Source organism: Pongo abelii, chromosome 7, assembly GCF_028885655.2.
Source record: "Pongo abelii isolate AG06213 chromosome 7, NHGRI_mPonAbe1-v2.0_pri, whole genome shotgun sequence".
NCBI lineage: Eukaryota > Metazoa > Chordata > Mammalia > Primates > Hominidae > Pongo > Pongo abelii.
The window spans coordinates 20913230-20934500 of record NC_071992.2 but is presented as its reverse complement, the minus strand read 5'-3'; the positions used below and the strand labels follow the sequence as shown (position 1 = coordinate 20934500).

General features: G+C 41.6%; 1 protein-coding gene and 1 long non-coding RNA gene across 4 annotated transcripts in view; one reads left to right on the top strand and one right to left on the bottom strand.

Annotated features, from left to right (window-relative positions):
• Positions 1–20000, bottom strand: part of LOC134761910 (uncharacterized) — a 53680-nt gene extending 33680 nt beyond the window's left edge. The window contains exons 1-2 of the long non-coding RNA XR_010141064.1: positions 19851–20000; positions 16071–16293 (exon numbers count right to left, since the gene is read on the bottom strand). This is a non-coding gene — a long non-coding RNA (uncharacterized LOC134761910). The remainder of the gene's footprint in view (positions 1–16070; positions 16294–19850) is intronic.
• The window catches only part of PSD3 (pleckstrin and Sec7 domain containing 3), a 727754-nt gene that overhangs the window by 122873 nt on the left and 583610 nt on the right, over positions 1–21271 (top strand). The window lies entirely within an intron of this gene.

Sequence of the window (21271 nt, the reverse complement as noted above, 5' to 3'; positions counted from 1 at the left end):
TCTGGTCAACATGGTGAAACCCTGTCTCTACTAAAAATAGAAAAATTAGCCAGGCGTGGTGGCAGATGCCTGTAATCCCAGCTACTAGGGAGCCTAACGCAGGAGAATCGCTTGAATCCGGGAGGCGGAGATTGCAGTGAGCCGAGATTGCGCCATCGCACTCCAGCCTGGGTGACAGAGTGAGACTCCATCTCAAACAACAACAACAACAACAAAAATCTCTTAGAGGCTGAGAGTGTTGGCTCACGCCTGTAATTCTAGCACTTTGGGAGGTCGAGGTGGGCAGATCACTTTGAGCTCAGAAGTTTGAGACCAGCCTGGGCAACATTGTGAAACCCCATCTCTACTGAAAGTACAAAACTTAGCTGGGCCTGGTGGTGAATGTGTGTAATCCCAGCTACTTGGGAGGCTGAGGCTGGAGAATCGCTTGAAACTGGGAGGCAGAGGTTGCAGTGAGCCGAGATCCCACCACTGCATTCCAGCCTGGGCGATGGAGCAACACGCTATCTCAAAAAAATAAAATAAAATAAAATAAATAACTGTTGGAGAACATGACTTTTATCAAAGAAAATCCAATTTTGTTTTATGTTTAAATGATATGTAACGTGTCTCATGTTGTATCAAGATAGCTAAAATTTAAACTTATTCATTCATATATTCTGCTCAAATATCACCTGTCAATGAGGTTTTCCCTGGTCACTTAAAGTAAAATAGTAATAGTCTTGCCCAGCTCTTGGTAAACTCAATCGTCCTTACATATTTCATATATTAAATGTGCTTACATATTTTTGTTGTATCTTTTTCCTTCCACTATAATGTAAGCTCCACATAGGTGAAATATTTTTCTCTTTTGTTCGTTGCTATATCCCAGTACTTACAAAACAATGCTTAGATATTTTACTATTTATTTATAATAAATTTATTACTATTTACTTATAAATCCTCAAGAAATATTTATTAATTTAATGGGTGAAATTTTGTATTTATTCATTTATTTATGCCAAAACAACATACAGAGCAATTATGTGCATGGGCTTTGGAACAAGACAGACTTGGGTTAAAGTCACAACAGCCATTTACTATCTGTAAAATAAACAAATCAAAATAATTATATTGACCTTGTAAGATTGTTGGGAAGATTAAAACTGGCATAGGAGCTGGCATAAGGCTATGCCCCATGAATGTTATTGCTATTATTTTTGTACATTTTTAAAATTACTTATTCATTTGTTAAATAAGTACAGTATCAAACACCACGTTAATTGCTTAAGAAGTTTAAAAATTAAAAAAAAATCTCCTTTGATACAAATTACAGCTTTTATACTGCAGGACTCAGGAGAAGTAAAGGAAATCTTCAAGGACTTTCTTATCCACACAGCTTCTAGTCCCCACTTCTGTCTCCCAACTATAAAGTAAGTAAAAACAGAAACAGGAGCTGGGAACAGTCAGCAACCAGAAATGAGTGTTTCCTTGAGAGCAAAGGCCATTGCAATAAAAAGCTCAAGCCTCAGGCCAGCACCAGGTGGGTGAGCTAAACTTGCTATTCTGGTGCGAACCAGAGAACTCCAAAGGGGACTTTAAAAGCGCCCATTTCAGTAGCAGCAAAAACAGGCACAAGTTCTCTTTTTAGAAATCAGCAAGATTTGCATGGATTAATATCGAGCAAATATGAGTTCACAATCAAAGATCAGCAAAAACACAAAGAAACAAGTCAGACTGATGAATAAGAAGGAAGTAAACAGACTTAGACCCCAAGGTGTTCAGATTTTAAAAATTATTAAAGGACATAAAATAATTAAGTGGGAAGTATTTATAGAAATAAAGAATGGTATCATAAACAACTTGATCAAGAAACCAAATGATAGGTAGATCTACACAAGAGCGTAATGGAACTTTCAAAAATGAAAAATATAGCCAGGCATAGTGGATTATGCCTGTAACCTCAGCACTTTGGGAGGCCGAGGCGGGCAGATCACTTGAGGCCAGGAGTTCAAGACCAACCTGAGCAACATGGCAAGACCCTCATCTCTACAAAAAATACAAAAATTAGCCAGGCATAGTGGCTTGCACCTGTAGTCCCAGCTATCCAGGAGGCTGAGATGAGAGGATTGCTTGAGTCTGGGAGGCTGAGGCTGCAGTGAGCCACAATCATGCCACTGCACTTCAGCCTGGGCGACAGAGGAAGACCCTGTCTCAAACAAACAAACAAAAACTCAAAACTAAAACAACAACCAAAAACAGGGAAGAGAGAAAGGGAGAAAGAGAGAGAGAGGGGGAGGGAGGGAGGGAAGGAAAGAAGGAAGGAAGGAAGGAAGGAAGGAAAAAAGGGAGGGAAGGAAGGAAGGAGAAAAAGAAGGGAGGGAGGGAGGGATTGGACAAGGACAGAGTAGAAAAAAAGTGAGAAATATAAATTGTTAAAATAAAAACTCAATGAACAGATTCAATAGTGAATTAATGGCAACTGAAGAGAGACTATATCAGCCTAGACACAGGAAATATGTGGAAGGAATATGGAGGATGGAATGATGAGTTCTACCACACATATTATCAATCACAGCCACAGAGGTAGAGAATAGAAAGGACGGAGGAGAGGTGGTAACTGAAAAGCAAAATGGGTTTCTGATGAAAAACTTATATGTACAGAAAGCTTAGCAAACAAGATCAATAAAAATACAACTGTACCTAGATAAGCCCTAGTGAAATTGCAAAATATTAAAAGCAAAGAGAAGATCTTAAAAGCAGCCAAAGAAAAAAGGTGGCTCACTTACAGAGGTATGACGATGAAACCTGGAAGACATGTCAACACACACAGAAAGGAAGCCAGAATGATGTGTACCTGTTATGCATCAATAAAATATTATAAAATAAAAGACAAAGTCAGATATTGTGGAACAATATCATCAACAGCTGAATGAAAACCCAGAAAAAGCTGTTTCAAGAATGAGAGTAAAACAACAACCGTTTTAGATAATGAAAGGCTGGGGAAGTTGCCACCAGCAGACCTTTACTAGAGAAACTTCTGAAGACTCTACTTCAAGATAAAGGGAAATGATTTTAGAAGGATTGTATGATATTCAAGAAGGAATGGTGAGCAAATATATTAGAAAATATGCAGTTTATTGGCCAAGCCATGGTGGCTTATGCCTGTAAATCCCAGCAATTTAGGAGGCAAAGGTGACAGAATTCCTTGAGCCCAGGAGTTCAAGACCAGTGTGGGCAACGTAGGGAGACCCCGTCTCTACAGAATTTAAAAAATTAGCCAGGTTTGGTGATTCATGCCTGTACTTCTAGCTACTCAGGAGGCTGAGGCTGGAGGACTGTTTCAGCCCAGGAGTTGGAGGCTGAAGTTGCAGTGAGAAACCGCAGCTTCAAGACCCTCCACCACTGCACTCTAACCTGGGCAACAGAGTGAGACCTCATCTCTTAAAAAAAGAAAAAAGAAAGCATGTTGTTTATAATAAAAATTATGATGTCTAATTGTGGAATAAAGTATTCCAAGGTTATTTTAGTTTGAGAGAGAGACTAAGATATTGATTACACTTGGGCTTTTTTACTTAAATTTCAAGGAAAGTAACAGAAGAATAACAATAGAATATTTAGCTTCCAAACCAAAAGAAAAAAAAAGAAGCCAGAGGATAAAAAAAATAAATAAAAACCTTGTTAAATTTTTTTAAAATGCAAGGAAGATGACAAAAGAGGCATGGAAAAAGTAGGACAAATGAAAATAATCAGTTAATGTGTTATAAACAAGTCTAACTATATCAATAAGCACAATGAATGTAAATTATGTCATTTTGCAAGTTAAAAGCAAAGTAAACCATGAGACAGGGAGATTGTCATCACTGAGGAAACAATTCCAGCTATACGCTATTTATGAGACACACCTAAAACATAACATCAAAAAGTCGAAATAAAAGCATAGAAAAAGGTAAAATGGAAAAATGTTAATTTAAAGCAAAATCATATTAAATAACTCTTTGAGTGAACTGCCCCCAATCCTACAGAATTACTTTCATTTTAATAAATTCTTTTGTCACAAGTTTCCATATTTTTGTATTACTGTATTTGTGATATACATTTAATTGTTGTTTTCTTTTAAAATATATTCTCTTTTAAATATAATATAATTATTTAAAATACAACCATTTCCCAAATTTTTAGGTAGTTTTTGTTTTTTAATTTGAGGTAATGTCTCACTTTCTTGCTTTGTTGCCCAGGTTGAAGTGCAGTGGTACAATCATAGCTCACTGCAGCCTCAACCTCCTGGGCTCAAGCAGTCCTCCCACCTCAGCCTCCCAAGTAACTGAGCGTGTAGGCACACACTACCATGCCTGGCTGATTTTTGTATTTTTTGTAGAGATGGCCTCTTGCTGTGTTGCCCAGGCTGGTTTCGAACTCCTAGCTTCAAGTGATCCTCCAGCCTCAGCCTCCTGAGTAGCTGAAACCATGGGCACATGCCACCATCCCTGGCTAATAGTTTGCATCATTTCATAATAGATACTTAGAGAATGATTGTTAAATATTTCTGACCTTTTTATAATTCAGTTATATTTCCTATGGGCACTGTGGTTCATGCCTGTAATCCCAACACTTTGGGAGGCTGAGGCAGGAGGATTGCTTGAGGCCAGGAGTTCGAGGACCAGCCTTGGCAACATAGCAAGACCCTGTTTCTAGAAGAAAAAAATTTAATTAGCCAGGTGTGATAGTGCATGCTTGTAGTCCCAGCTACTCGAGAGGCTGAGGCAGGAGGATTGCTTGAGCGCAGAAGCTTGAGGTTGTAGTGAATGATGATCATGCTACTGTACTCCAGCCTTGGCAACAGAGTATAAGACCCTATCTCTAAAATTTTTTTTAATTAAAAAAAGGTTTATTTCCTACATGAGCATTTCAGTAATTAATTTATTAAGTTTATTACCTACTATGTGAAATAAAAAATTCATTTTGTCTTAAGCTCTCAATCATTACACTTCAGAGTCCACTTGTCATCTGAATACCTGTAGATTTAGGGACTACACATGTTCATCTTACACATGCCATTCAGATTTGATAGATTTTGAACATGATGCTGTTTGGACTTCTTGCAGGCTGAAGTGTTCTTCTCTTTTAGCATGTCTTCACATAGCTCCACCTATCTGGCTGATCATTTTGTCTGATCATTTTCTTGTTCCTTTTGAAGAGGGTAGAAAGAAAACAGCTGCTCTGTTAGGTAGGACTTAGATTTGGGGGTACAAGACCTTTGAACAAAGCCTCAAGATGGGGCACAAAACTGAAGTGGAGGTGCTCAAAAATATGAAGAGACAACACCATCAACAACAATGATAATAAATGATATTGATATTGGACTTACTATATGCCCTGTGCTATTTAATCACATTATATAACAGTGCTTAATTATGAGCCCACAAAGACCTTGAATACCTGTTCTTCTCTTTCTCTTCACTCCCTTTGTTTCAAAAGAAATCAGAGTCAAATGATAGGAATTCAGGCACATTGCCCGTGTGCAGAAGCTGTAAAGCTGGCATCAGTATTCCCATTCATGTGCCTCTCTTCTGGGTCAAGAGGACATAATGACAGTATAGATTATTAAACAAAGGCGACTTAACTTAGGGGCAGGAGGCCAAAAAAAATTTTAAAAATTCCAAATAAACAAACCATAAAGGTCAGCGCTAATGAGCAGAGAAAGGTCTTGTAACTAACATTCTCCAAGGCTCTGAGGAACTTAATAAAATTGGATTATGTTTCAATGATTGGCATCAGAACAAAGCTAAATAATAATAATCATACAGTTAGCACAGTACATACAAATTATTTTTGTACATAATTACAGATTTATGCAAACTAATGAACCAGATGAACTCCTCACTCGTCTCTGACTGCAAACTTTTGTTTCCCTTTTGGGAGCTGAAAAAAAGTCAGTGTGTCAGCAATTCATCTTTTTCTGCCCATTGGATCATCATGCAGAAATTAAATGAGGTGCCTAATTGTGAATTTAAATATCAACATTCTGTTGAACTGTAGGACGATGTACTAAAATGTTTAGTTTGCATTGCATTTCAACACATTTGTGTCATTCTGAGTTTGTTAATTTTGGATTGTGAAAAATGAAAGTTTTGCATAAATCTAAGTTGTACTAAGGGCCTTGTGCCAATATATTTTTCATATTGTTTTGCAGAAGGATACGCATCAATCTGTTTGATCTCATCTTTTAAAATCTTCTTAATAGGCTGCAGAAAGCAATTATCTCTTTAATCTCAAACATATAGCCATTATATTAATCTTTTGAACAGCTCCCAGAAAGTGTAGTAGTTTGATCTGGCAAGCTAAGTATTTGACACCAGTATTATCATGATGTATTAAAAACCAAACCAAACCGTAACAAAGCAAAAAAGCAAGGCTCTTGTTGCCAATCAGTTGGTTAGTCTGTGCTAGAGTCACTCCTAGGCCCTTGCTCTTGCCTCCTGACAAATGGTCCATATCTGAGAATAGAGACTGGTTAGACCCAGAGCTGTAGCCCTCAGCCATGGACCTGAGTCTATGTGAGTTGTCCTTTGCCAACTGATAACAGCAAGATTTCTTATTACAATTTAAGCAAAGTGAGTGTGCAACACGATATTAAATATTATATATGTAAACAACATGTAATGTGTGCTGAATGTCGGCTCACTTATGTAATAGCTTATCTTACAACTGTCTCTTTATGTGGTGAATGTCCCTCACTACCCTTCTAACTATCATCACCATCCTCCCAGTCTAGTCTCAGCCATCATCATGCAGACTTAGGTCACTGTAACTCTTCCCTCATTTTCTTGCCTTTAGTTTCATCCCATTTAAACTGCTCTCCACGGTAAAATTAATCTTCCTATAATAATGCAACTATCATGTCATACTCGGCTAAACAACCTAGAGTGGCATTCAATTGCCTATAGAATCAGGCTCAAGCTCCTCGATCTAGTTTTATCATCGAGCTTCTCTTTCTTCCTTCCTTCTTCTCCTCCTTTCTTCTTCTCTCCCTCTCTCTCCTCTCTTCTTCCTTTAACTTTTTATTAAATTATAATACATATAAGAAAAAATGTACATAGAATAAATTTACAACAGCTTAATGAATTTGCACAAAGTGAACATACCCAAGTAACACCCTGATCAAGAAAGAGAAACTTACTACCACTCCAGGAATTCTTTCTTTCTTCTGCCACCCATCCATCCTCAAGGAATCCACTAACCTGACTTCTAACAGCAGAAGTTAATTTGATCAGGCTTGACTTTGAATAAACTTCTTCTACATGCAGGACTCAGGAGAAGGCTCTGATATGGTGGACATGATGCCTCAGGCCCTCCAAACCTTACAGCCTACGGCAGCAAGTCTAATTTGAGGGCATGCAGCTGATGGATCTGAGTGTCCTGAGATCTCATCTGCTGTAGTCAGAATTTACTCAGGAACTGCCAGCTGGAGGTATCAGTGTGACAGCTGATGAGCACTGGGTAGGGGGAGACTGGCAGTGGGTAGGGTTTGATGATGATGATCTGAAACTAATATCACAGACTTCACCTCCCTCCCATTTTCCACAGTTCTGCTCCTTAGTCATTTCTTCAGCTTCCTACTCACTGCATTTTGACAAAAGGCACCTGCAGCTGTGGCATTCAACCCTAAAGTCCCCCAGTTAATACTTAGGGCCTTTTGGATGCCAACTGGAATGTCCCCCACCGTGGGAGGGCTTCTGATGCTGCTCCACCCTAAAGAGCATTCTTTCTGTGTTCCAGGGGCAGACCTGAGAAAATACTTTTTATCTGTGATTCTTTTTAACAGAAATTAAATGAATGCTATTATTATAAAGTTATTATGATGACTTTATATAACAAGGTGTCTTATTCTAAACTGGAGAATTTTCTGAAGCATTTGTATTGAAAATGTAATATAAAAATAGTGAACTAGTGATTGAAGAAAAGTCAGGGGCCATTACTCATCATCCCAACCTAACTCTACAATGACTTTAATTTTTGTATATTGTCTCCCAGGTTGTTTCCATATGGACTCCAATTTTTATACACTATGGTTATTGTAGAGCTCTTATCAGAAGACTATTTTTAAATGGCCTTGTTTATGCAAGCTCTCTGCAAAGGGAAAATGTTACTATGTATTCATAAAATCTTGCCTTTCTTTTCTGCAAGTTGTCACCTTAGTAGCAGACTCTCATTCTTTTCCTTCAGGGGAGCTGCACAGCTGAGGCTCAAACAAATGGCAAAGATACCCATACATGAAGTAGCCTGAATTCTTACTTCCTCTGTCAGTTGCTTTTTAAGTAAATACAAAGAAATCACCTTAACCTTGTTGTATTTCAGAATCTCCAGGAGTAATGTATGAAGTTAGTCCTGGAGATTCTAAAGTATAACAAGGTTGAGGTGATTAACCTACTGATATAGTCTGGGTGTGTGTCCCTGCCCAAATCTCCTATTGAAATGTTATCCCTAATGTTGGAGGTGGGGCCTGGTGGGGAGTGACTGGATCCCAGGGCATATTTCTCACGAATGGTTTAGCACTACTCCCCTTGGTGCTGTTCTCAGGATAGTGAGTCTTTGTGAGATCTGGTCGTTTAAAAATGTGTGGCACCTCCCCCTGCCTGGCTCCTGCTTTCCCCGTGTGAGGTGCCTGCTCCTGCTTCATCTTCCAACATAATTGTAAGTCTCCTGAGGCCTCCCCAGAAGCCAAGCAGAAGCCACTATGCTTCCTATACAGCCCACAGAAACATGAGCCAATCAAACCTCTTTTCTTTATAAATTACCCAGTCTCAGGTATTTCTTTATAGCAATGCAAGGATGGAGTAACACATCTGCCCATCTCAGAGGATAGTCTATTAACTCAATAAACTTATTTGAGCATCTGCAACATATGCACAAGGCTCCTTGCTAGGGACTGGAAAGCAACTGAGCCAGAAACTGCAGCTCCTGTAAGTCACCATCTGTGGACAGGTGAGGGCTCTGGTACAAATGAGTGATGTTCACTCAGGAGAAGACTAAAATCAGGCCTTGGATCTGGGTTCTGGTTTTGTACAGTCCCTGCTTCTTTTCCCTGACCCTAGAACTTTCTAAGAATGGTCCCCTGGGTGGCCTCTGGCATCTGAACACTCCAAGCTCAGATTCCCTCTGCCCATTTCCTGTAGGCTTCTCTGATTGCCTGCAAACAGCTTCCACCCACACTCTGTTTAGCCTTCCTTCACCAAAGCCTCATTCTCTGTCTCTTTCCTAATCAGGAATTCAGGGGTCCCTCAAACTACAGCCCCCTACTATGGGAGGCCAAGGCAGGAGGACCATGTGAGCCCAGGAGTTCGAGGCTGCAGTGAGCTGTGATTGCACCACTGCACTCCAGCCTGGGCAATAGAGCAAGGCCCTGAAAAAAAAAAAAGAGAAGAAAGAAAGGAAGGAAGGAAGGAAGGAAGGAAGGAAAGAAAGAAAGAGGAAATAAAGAAAGGAAGAGGGAGAGAGAAGAAGGAAAGAAAGAGAGAGAAAGAAAGAAAGAAAAGAAAGAAAGAAAGAAAAGAAAGAAAGAAAGAGAAAGAAAGACAGAAAAAGACAAAAATTAGAGCCCTAACCTTTGGCAACACAACACATATCCTGTTTAGCCTTCCTGGAAGGGAGGTTTGGGGGTCCTTAGAACTACAGGGACCTCCCTTCAGCATACACCTCCTGCCTCAAAAATGCACATAAAAAAAGTTTTCTGCTGAAGAGGGAAAAAAATGTCTTAAAACATTGCATATCCCACTCCACTTACATAAATTCAGAAGCGGGAGTAGTGGTCTCTTGATTGAAAGGATCTTGCAGGATGTTGCAGAAAGAGTGAAATTTGTGTCAGGCATTAAAGACAGATGAGACTAAATTAGGTAGCACTAGCAGGTAAGAGCATCTTACATGGAGGAGCACTGGGGGCCAAGCTCAGAAAGGGGAAAATCTAGAATATGTTGGAGGTCTGCGAGGACACGGATCCAGCAGGAAGACGTTTATGCAGGTGTCCCAGGGGAGCTGCCACCCTGGACCACATGGACAGGACTGTGGTCCCAGACCACCAGAGCCAAGCCTCCTGTAAGAGGCCATCAGGCCAAATCTCATTGCGCACATCTCCCTTTGCCTCACCTACGGAAGAGGTCCCAGCATCCCATCATCCACTGTCAACAGAGCTCTCACTCTCACACATCTCTGTTTACTCCTCTTCGACCAAGTTCTCCTTCTCTTCCACCATAAAATGTCTCCATCTCACAGCCTCCCCTTGTAACATTCTCTTCATCTCCATTCTGAAATGCAGTGGTTTTCTGAAACCACTTCTCCGATGGCCACCAAAGGCTGTTTTATTTCCCATACTCCACGTAACCATGTAAGGTAGGTGTTTTCCTTTCTTTCCTCTGTCACCACCAGACCATTGTCCCCTTTTTCCTGCAGAAACTTTGCCCTTTGGGGTTCTTGTGACTTGGATATACCGTCTCCTTTGTTACCACCACCACCCCACCCCTCCTTTTTATTCACTGAAGATTTTAGTTTCTGGTTCCCTGTCTTCCTCTCCACCCCAAATTCTGTCATCACTCTTTGTAACCTCAGCATTCCCAGGAAAGGCCATTTCAGTCCCCTGGCATCTCAGTTTCTTCACCTCCTTATCTCAAGGGATCTTTTATTTCCATCTACTTCAGTCACCCACTCCAGTAGTTGCCCCCTGGATCATTGTACAACCTCTAAAATCTTGAAGGCCAACATCAAGCTCTTGGGCCATCCCATAACCTTCTAGTTTATTTGTCCAAGTATCCCTACTAGAAAAGTCCTTCAGTTTCTTCATGGCATCCACTCCATCCATTCTCTCACTTTCTCACTGTTCATCGATCTCCTCATAAATGCCTCCTTTCTTGCCTAGTTTCAATTCCATATTCTACCATTCTAGTTACTTTTTACAAAGACCATAAATTCCTTCATCTTCCATAGCTTCATGGATAAACTCAGCCTTCTACTTTCTCTGTGCATGAGCACAACTGCAAAAAGTTATGTTATTTCTTTCATTCCAAATTAATGACTTTAGACTTCGAATGAGCTCTCAATTGCTTGTCGGTGGTCTTCTACTTCTCTGGTAAGCTCGACTTCCAGTTCTCCTGCAGAATCAATCTCCCTCTCTTTACTCAATCAGTCTTGGCATAGACACACATTCTAGTATCTCCCTCTCCAAACCCCTGAAGCTATCACCTGTCAAAGCAGAACTTCTCTAAAGGATTGTCTGTCTATGATCCTTCTATTCCTTGGTTTCTCATTCATTCCTCAACCAACTCCAAACTGTTTTCTGCCAAAATTGTATTTCTCAACCCAATGTACTCCAGGATGTCAAATCCAACAGTGAGTTTTCTAGTCAGTGACTGTGGTAGGCTGCATAACGCCCCTTGCCCCGAGATGTTCCCGTCATACTGTCTTCTGCTGTGAATACTCACTTTACAGAGCCCACCTTGCAGACAGGTCTGAATCAGAGACTTCACACATGCGAGTCCCTCTGCCTGGAATGCACAGTCCATGTTCCACCTTGTAATCTTTTTAGGGAAGTCCTCCTTGATCCCTAGTGAAGTGCCTTTCCCCTGTGATTCTCTGTTACAGCATCTGCTTCGTGACACCTCTCACAATGAATTGGTATGAATTGGTTTGTTTTTTAATTATATTATCTTCTCCCTTAGTGATTCGATGGAAAGCTACACAAGACCTGGAGACACAACTCTTTTATTCACTGACATTAACCTGACAATTAGCAAAGTTCAAGGCATGTAATATAGATGCTTAATAAATATTTGCTGATGTTCGTTATTGAGAGGGAGGTAGCTGAAATGGTAAAGTGTTATTAGAGGCACACAAAGCTAGAAAGTGAGAGGCCAGATTGTGGGGAGTACCGAATGTGATATTGGAGAGTTCAGACTTAATGGATATAGAGAAACATGAAATATTTTGAGCCAAAAAAACCAAATTGCTTGTATCTGTGTTATGGACAAATATCCCTAGCAACAATATGAGGGATAGATTACATTAGAAAGAAAATTGGAGGTGGCTGGGCAAGGTGGCTCATACCTGTAATCCCAGCACTTTGGGAGGCCAAGGAAGGCGGATCACTTGAAGTCAAGAGTTTGAGACCAGCCTGGCCAACATGGTGAAACCCTGTCTCTACTGAAAATGCAAACATTAGCTGGGCATGGTGGTGCACACCTGTAATCCCAGCCACTCAGGAGGCTGAGGCAGGAGAGTCACTTGAGCCTAGGAGGAGGAGGTTCCAGTGAGCCAAGATTGCACCACTGAACTCCAGACTCAGTGACAGAGTAAGGGAGACTTTGTCTCAAAAATAAACAAGAAAAAAAAAAAAACTGGAGGCAAGGCTCTGGAAAGATAAAATGATTCAGCAGATATATATTTTTTGAGAAGGAAAAAGGATTATATGAAAGCTAAGTTATATATAGTAACATTTTATTAAGAATTAACATTATTAGATTCATTTAATAATTCAGCCTTCGGTTTGTTGTGTCCAGATTATTATAGCTTTGGAATGAATGTCCCAGGTTATCTCAGGATATATTTATTCCCACAAGCTATAAAGCATTCATAGTTTGTGGTTTGGGGGCTAATCAGGCCTAAAAGCGTCTCTCCACAGTAACTGGAAAAAGCCTCCCATATTCAACTGACTATTTTTAAACACAAACAACCATTCACTCCTTCCAAATCTGATTGCCGTAAACTTGGTGAGCAAGCCCTCTTCTCAGGTCGTGCGTGTGCCAGCTCTGAGTTCTGAAGCCTGGTGCCTTCGAATTATCTGGATTGAAATAGTGCCTGGAAAATGTGATTAAAGTAGTGGATGAGTTTTGAAAACTTAGAAAATAGCCATACAGGTTTTAAAGATGGGTTTAACATGAGCAAAACAAAAACTAATTCTACCCAAAGTACTCGGGAAAAAAAAAGAAAGAGGCAAAGAACAGTTTTACTCTAAACACCAAGAGAAACAAGCAATGGAGAAAGAAAGGTGTTGATTTTATGCCAAGAGACCTTCTTTAAAGCAAAGGGCTTTAGAGAGACGTTTTTTCAGATGCTGTCTCTAAATCCAAACATTTTCAGTGGCACGAACACAGTGGATGTGTTTGGTTCCATGTCAGTAACGCATGAAGAGATAACAGGGGTGAAAGTGGGTCCGCTACCTGCTGAAATGCCGTTGCAACTCAGGTACCTGCTTCAGGGGCTCTGCAGGTGGGGGGCCTCCCTTATTGTCACCCAGCACAACTGTCATCCACCCTCAACTGGCATCCCCAGCACAGTAGAAACTCAGAGAAAATGTGGGGAAACAAAATGGAAACTACTGTGAAAGGCAGCTGAATTTCATTAACTTCAGTTTTCATTGTTAGTACAGAAGGTTTTATATTAATCCCTAGGTAGTTCTAGGACTGGAGTGATTTTTCTTGAAGAAACAGTGCAGGCTGAGTGTGATGGCTCATGCCTGTAATCTCAGCACTTTGAGAGGCTGAAGCAGGATTGCTTGAGCCCAGGAGTTCCAGGCTAGCCTGGGCAACCCAGAAAGACTCCTTCTCTACCAAGAAATTTAAAAAAAAAAAATTAGCTGGATGTAGTAGCACACACCCATGGTCCTAGCTACTTGGGAGACTGAGGTAGAAGGATTGCTTGAGCCTGGCAGGTTGAGGCTGAGGCTACAGTGAGCCATGAGCATGCCACTGCAGTCCAGCCTGGACAACAGAGCAAGACCCTGCCTCAACACAAAAGAAACAAACAAGAAGAAATAGTGTAATGAAAAGAAAGGAAAAAATAATAATTCAAGTAAAAAAAACTTGACAGATTAAAGCCAATAGGCATTCACAATGTGTTTAAGTGATTTTATGCCAGTGTTTTAAAAATGTATTAATGACATACATCTGTCATGTACTTGAACCTCTTGGATTAAGACTATAGAATGGAAGATACAGATAATGATGAGCCAAGGAAAGGGGTCCTCATCCGGGCATCAGGGGACTTGAATGCTAGCCAAAGCTCTGCCTCTTACTAACTCTCCAACCTTGGAACATGTAGCTTCACTTCTCTGACAATTATTCCCGTCTTAGACTAGAATGTGGCTTTCACTTTAGAAAGGAGGACCAACATCTCAGGAACTGGCAAAGACAGAGTCTGTAGATGTAGATGTGTTGGAGTGGAACAGAAGGCTGGCCCCCAGCTTGGATGTCACCCTTTCTACAGGAGAGGTGGTGAGTTCATCCATGGAGAGGAAGAAGCAGTAGCCTGTGTGAAGAGGAGCTGGGGAAGGGTGTCTCTGGCAAGTGCATGGGAAATCAGGAAAAGCTGGCAAAACCACAGTGGCGTTTACAAGCACAGACTTGTAGTGAGCTCACTCATGGCCCCTCATGGTCCTAGCATTCCCCAATTTGTGGAGTAAGAACAGGGAAATCCTGGAGCAGTGGGAGGGCAAGAGGGAGTGAGGACCAACAAAAGGTCCTGGCCGGGCCTGGGGGCTCACGCCTGTAATCCCAGCACCTCAGGAGGCCCAGGCAGGGGCATTGCTTGAGTCCAGGAGTTTGAGACCAGCCTAGGCGATAGAGAGGGACTCTGTCTCTACAAAAACACTTCTTTAAAAAAATGAACTGGGTGTGCTGGCACATGTCTGTGGTCTCAACTACGCAGGAGGCTGAGGTGGGGGGATCGCTTGAGCCCAGGAGTTCGAGGCTACAGTGAGTGGTGATTGCTCCACTGCACTCCACCCTGGGCAACAGAGTGAGATGCTGTCTCAAAAAAACAAAACAAAACAAAACAAAGTCCTGTGCTCAAAGGTCTTAAAGAAACATCCCAGAGTACTTCCTTCTTGAAGATTTGTGGTTCATGTTATCGTACTAAACTAGTATGCTAACCTAGCATAACCTAGTAACTATACTAGCATACCAACTAGTCCTGCAGTAAAGAAACAGGGTTAACTATTTACATCACCATTCTAGAACTTGCTTGACTAAATAAACTTTTTTAAAAAGATATGTTTGTTAAAATTTCACTGAACATAATAGATACAACATCATTCTAGGGTATAAAATTCAATCTCCCTGAGAAGGTATATAATGCCTCTAGGATCAGGCTCCTGCCACTCTCTGCTTCAAACTTTATGATTAGTTGCTACTGAGCCAAACCACCTGGGGGCTCATCTGTCCACCCCTGCTCACCCGCCACCCCTCAAGTCTGCATGCGCCAGCCTGCCCTGCAGATTACATGCCTCATGGTTTCTTTGTGTGTGTGTTTTGCTCATGCAAAACCTAAGTGCTCTCTCTCCTCCTCTTTAACTGCCCAATTCCTAATTATCCTTTAAGATTCATGTTACTCAGAATTACCCTAAAGGGCATGTTGTCATGGATATTTTGTGACCTTGAGTCAAGCCATTTGTTCAGAAAAATAACCCCCTTGTTCATAGTAATCTCCATTCTATAAATTGCTTTCTTACATATTATGTCGCTTAGTTCTTGCTTCCGTTCTGTAAAGCAGACTGTATTATCATCATCATTTTATTAGTGAGAAAATGAGCATTAGAGAGTCCAAGTGACTTGCCTAAGATCACCCGCTCAGGAAATGGCAGAGGCAGGCTGTCCTCAATTTCAAGCCAAGCCCTGCCCATTCTGTGGGTTTGTAACTCATGAGGCATAGAAGGACTCAAAACATTTGAGCAGCTTCTTTTAAAACAAATAAGCTAACCATTTCTCCCTCCCATCTCTTCCTCTGTCATCGTCACTGCCAGCACTGTCACATCTGCCTCTCAGATGGGGCTGTGGTGACCAGGAACAAGAGCATCTGGAGTTAATGAGAAATCATTTGTAACCCCTGCACACATCTCTTCTCACAGCTGCTGCTCTTCCCAATTTTCTGCTTGGATGACTTTTTTAAAGCATGTTAACTGTTTTTTTCCTATTGCGGAATGGAAAACAAACAGCACAGTCACATGTGTGTACACACACAAGTATATTTCCTTTAGATGCGAATATTTGCTAAAACAAGGACCCGGAAGGGATGAAGCTTGTTTTTAAAAACATTGTTACATTATTTACCCTATTTCTAAAGTAGAAAATGACCAAAGACGAATTCTCCAATTGTAATTGTGAATGAGCTTGGTAAACCTGGGCCGCTGCAGGTCTTCATCATGAACTGCCTGCATTCTTGACTTCTGTTGAGTTCATGGAGGATGTTGAGTGCTGCTAAGCTTGCCCTTGGTCTGCCTGTGGCCCATTCTCTCCTCCTTCCACCACCACCCACCTGCAGGAGCTGCTGCACCTGGCAGTGTAGAAGGAAGCAGTCTCAGAAAACCACTTGAAGCATGATATTAGGGATAGAGGGTTTTCTCCTCCCAGAGTAGGTAATATTTTCAAGGAGAATTCACTCTTACCCCCCAAGACAATGCTTAACCCAGAAAAATTAATCTGTAAAGGTAGAACTCTTGGTTCTATGGTACTCTGATGGGTGCATTTGCATCTTATGGAAGGACCCTTTCCTCTCCTACTTACACAGCTGTTTCACTAGAGGGGAAGGAAGACAGGTTGAAAACCAAGCCCAACTGCGTGTATGTGCTCAAGGGAATAAGCAGTCATTTGCCATCAAGAAGACCTAAGGAAAAGTCTTATGCTTCAAACAGTTGCTTTTTTATTTTTGTGTGTGTGTTTTGAGACAGGGTCTCCTCTGTCATCCAGGCTGGATTGCAGTGGCGCAATTACAGCTCACTGCAGCCTGGAACTTCCAGGCTCAAGCAATCCTCTCATCTCAGCCTCCCGAATAGCTGGGACTCTAGGCATGCTCCACCACACATGGGTAATGCTAATTTTTGTTTTGTTTTGTTTTGTTTTTGTAGAGATGGGGTTTTATCATGTTGGCCAGCCAGGCTGGTCTCAAATTCCTGGACTCAAGTGATCCATCTACATTGGCCTCCCAGAGTGTGGGGATGATAGATATGAACCACTGTGCCCGGCCGTGGTTGTTCTTTTAATTGTTGCTTTCCTCCCACTATGTGTCACACTTCATCTACTTGGTGTGACTTTTTAAGATAAATAAGGCCATTCTTCCACTATTGCAAGATTTGCTTCTGAAAGGCATAGAGCATGTGAGCTGAGCACACGTGCTCCTATCCCACTCATACCCTGCCATGGTTGTCCATACCTCCAGTTCTGCCAGGCAGAGGTGAACCAGATCACGGGCCCACTCAGTGTGACTGCATCCCCACCCAGCCTGACTGCCCCCCCTAGGCATGGACAGCACTGAGGGCCTTTCCAGTGGAGCAGCAGGACTTCAGAGCCCCAGGTTGGAGTTAGGACAAAAAAGGTTCAAGAACTGGCTTTGCCTCTTGTTAGTGACCTTGGGCAAATTGCTTCAGCTCTCAGGCCTCAGTTACTTCATTGCTGTAGCCCGGGGAGGATTAAATTGAGTAGCCAATGGGAACTGCTTGTCTCACAGGGGCACTAGATACAACTGCAGCCATTACCAAGGTCAACAGACATGAGCTGACTACTTAGAAAACGTGCTCTTAGAAGTAATTCCTATTCATCTAATCAAGGTTTTGTGAAGGCTGCTTCCAGTAAATGCGCAACACTGTGAGGATGACCTCACTGAGGAGCAGTGAGAGTTTAAAGGGAGGAGGTACAGACCCTGGCTCCTGCCCGGGTGGCTTAGAGCACAGCCACCCCACACCTCACTCCTCACCCTCAAATGGCATCTACTGCAGCTTCCCACTCACTTCATGGTGTGGAACCTGAGCCCTGCCTGGCTAAAGGACCCTGTCTCTCACTGCCCAGCACTCTTTAGCATAAAGGGCTTCAGAAACCATGAATAAGAGAACCGGCTGTCTGGGCTTGACACAGAACAGAGCATTCAAACTCCCCGTGTGGCTCAGTACTCTTGTCTGTTTGGGCAGTCTTTCCATTTACTTCAAAAGCAGTCTGCCTGTGTGATCAGCTGCCAGGGTAGGCACATATCAACCTAAAATACAAAGAAGTGCTCAGAACGTGCCAATGTGTGCATGGGATGGGGGTGGGGGCTGGAAGGGAAATAGAAACAGGATGGAAATGAAAGACTCTTTCTAATTAGAATGTTTCTCAAGCTTTCCCATCTGGTTCTTCCAGAAATAATAATCACAAGGGGAAATATCTGACACAGTGTCATCTCCTGAAGAAATGAACTGGGCTTGCTTTTCAGGGAGAGGCAAAAAATGGTCACCAGGGACTCAGTTTGGAAAAAGCAGGAGTTTAAGAGGTTGAGGGGATGACGGGCCCTGGTTCCTAGAGAGGAGGTGAAAATGTGTTCTTCTTTTCTTTCCCTCTCCAAATCTCAGGTCTTTATCTTTAAAATAGAGTTATCTCCTAAATACACTAATTAGGAAGCAGCCTGGCATCATAGAAACAGCACGGACCTTAGAGCCTGAACGACCTGGGCCCGCATCCACTCCATTGCTGTCACTTCGGGGAAAGAGTTTCACTTCTGCAGACTTGTGTCCATGTCTTTGAGACAGAGATTCTAATATTTACTTTGTTCTAAAGATTAGAAGTGATGAATGTAAAATGTTGAAATCTTCACCTCTCCAGGGGATGATATTAGGATATGGAGCCTTTGGGAGGTGATGGGTCACAGGGGCAGAGCACTCATGAATGAGATTAGTTTTCTTATAAAAAAGACTCCAGAGAAACCTTCCACCCCTTCGACCCAGTGAGGTTGGAGTAAGAAGACCACTGTCTAAGAGGAAGCAGCCCTCACCAGACGCCAAATCTGCTGAGACCTTAATCTTGGACTTCCCAGCCCCTAGAACTGTGAGAAATCAATTTCTGTTGTTTGTAAGTCACCAAGTCTATATTATTTTGTTATGTAGCAACCTGAATGGACTAAGACAGTAGCTATAATCATCATCATCACCAATACCAATATTACATGAAGCTCACATGGACAAAAATTTTCTTATAATAGTGGAAAAAAAACTAAAGCTCTGACTCTGAAGATGTATTTCTAACCAGTAGATAGAATATCCTAGAACATCTTGAAGCTTTATTTGTTAAAGTATGAGTAGGGATGGTCAATGCTAGTTCTTACCATTGCTCTGATTCTCCTAGGTCATCTCTCAGCTCAGTCACCTCATCTATGCCCTTGACACACACTCCCTTAACACACTCATGCCTCCCTAGCTATTCAGGTTTCAGTTCCGCCAAACTCTCCCTCAGTCTCGTGTCCCATTCCAGCTGTACCTTGTCTCTCACTTTTTCTTGACTTAAGAATGCAGGTCATTTTCCAAACACAATTCTTACAGCAGGAAAAGGCTAAGATTACCACATTTTTTTCTTCCTATCAGCTGTGAATGCCCACCAGGTCACAACCAAATTGGGCACAGTGACTCCAAAGAGCTCTGTAAATCAATGCCAAGGATAGACAGTGGTGGACTCCACCATCTGGGAGAATGAATGAGAATTGGGAGGCAGGTTGTGCCTCCTTTGATCTAAAATTCTGAATGGAATATTTCCAGGAATCCTTGGGATTTCCTGGGTCTTAAGCCTCTAACACTTGTTCTCTGGAATCATCATTCCTTTGAGATCACTGGTTTTCTTCACTTCAGTCAATGGTCTTGATAAAGTACCATTTTTATACAATCTTGAATCACATAAGTTCTTAAAAACATTAGGGAAACAACGTTAGAAATGGTAAAGCTCCCTGATGAGCAAAGGGAGCTCATGTGGGGTGGGTGGATCTTTCTTGGGAACCTGGGCTTTGAGGCCAGGAAGTACAGTCAGGCTGGACATGCTGTTTACATTAAGTCCACTGGTCATAGAGAGGAGAGGAAAGAGCCAGACCTGTATACCCACCTCAACCACTGTTCTCCCTAATGATGTCACCTTCTGCAAGCCTCTCAATCTCCCCCATTCTCTCTTTCTGCATTTCCAAGAAGGGGATCATGCTGCCTACTTCTTAAGGTTGTCATAAGGTTTAAGTGAGAGAAGTTGGTGCTCTGGTGTCTCCCCCTCCTAACAACGCTGTGCCCACACCCCTTGTCACCATTGTTACGATTCTAGAATGTTCTTTTTCTCTGTAGAAGTGATGAGAAGAAATCACTATCACAAATAAAGTACACTTTTAATGATCTGTTGTTTGCATTCATCGTTTATGAATCTTGAAGGTCTGTGGTGCTAGCAAAAAAATAGGGCCTCAACTTAGCATTATTTCAGAGCAAGAAACCTTGAGACTTCAGAGAAATCGCAAACAATGATTAGTTTAGAATTACTGTTAGTAATAATAATATTATTATAACAACATCCATCACAATTCAAGGATCTAACATACACAGTCATGTGTTGCTTCATAACAGGGATATGTTCTGAGAAATGCATCCTCAGGTAATTTTGTCATTGTCGAACATCACAGAGTGCACTTTTGGACACCTAGATGGTATAGCCTACACCTAGGCTTTCTGGTCTAGCTTACTGCTCCCAGAGTACAAACCTGTGCACCATATTGCTCTACTGAATACTGTTGGCATGATAATACAATGATCAGCATTTGTGTATCTAAGCATATCTAAACATGAAAAAAGTATAGTAAACATACAGTATAAAAGATAAAATATGGTCCACCTGGCCGGGTGTGGTGGCTCATGCCTGTAATCCTAGCACTTTGGGAGACCAAGGTGAGTGGATCACTTGAGGTCAGAAGTTTGAGACCAGCCTGACCAATATGGCGAAAACTCATCTCTACTAAAAATACAAAATTAGCCAGGTGCGGTGTCGCACACCTGTAATCCCAGCTACTTGGGAAGCTGAGGCAGGAGAATCACTTGTACCTGGGAGGCAGAGGTTGCAGTGAGCTGAGATCACACGATTGCACTCCAGCCCAGGCAACAAGAGCAAAACTCTGTCTCAGAAAAAAAAAAAAAAGAAAGAAAAAAAGGTCCAACTATATAGGGCACTTACCATGAATGGAGTTTAAAGGACAGGATATTGCCCTGGGCGAGTGAGTGAGTGAGTGGTGAGTGACTGTGAAGGCCTAGGACATTATTGTACACTACTGTAGGCTTTATCAACATAGTTCGCTTATGCTCCAACAAATTTATTTTTAAAATATTTTTCCTTCTTCAATAATAAATTAATCTTAGCTTACTGTAAAGGTTTACTTTATAAATTCTTTTATTCTTTTAACCTTTTGTCTCTTTTGTAGTAGCACTTAGCTTAAAACACAGTTTCCAGCTGTAGAAAAATATTTTCTTTCTTTACATCCTTATTCTATAATAAAG